Source organism: Eimeria mitis, genomic scaffold (assembly GCF_000499745.2).
Source record: "Eimeria mitis Houghton genomic scaffold, Emh_scaff5334, whole genome shotgun sequence".
Lineage (NCBI taxonomy): Eukaryota > Apicomplexa > Conoidasida > Eucoccidiorida > Eimeriidae > Eimeria > Eimeria mitis.
In genome coordinates, this window is record NW_013573611.1 from 1,401 (window position 1) to 1,683 (window position 283).

Genomic DNA, 283 nt, shown 5'->3' on the forward strand with positions numbered 1-283 from the left:
ATATAATAAATATAATAAATATAATAAATATAATAAATATAGTAAATATAATAAATATAATAAATATAATAAATATAATAAATATAATAAATAATTAAAATTACTATTACTGAGGAGCAACCCCACCAAATAACAACCATAACACCAAACACCACCGCAAGCAGCAACAGAAACAACAACAAAAAAACGAAAAAAACAAACACAGAAAAAACAAAAAAAAAAAACAGAAAAGCAACAAAAAAGCATTAAAAACAACAAAAAAAACAAAAAACAAAAAAAACAA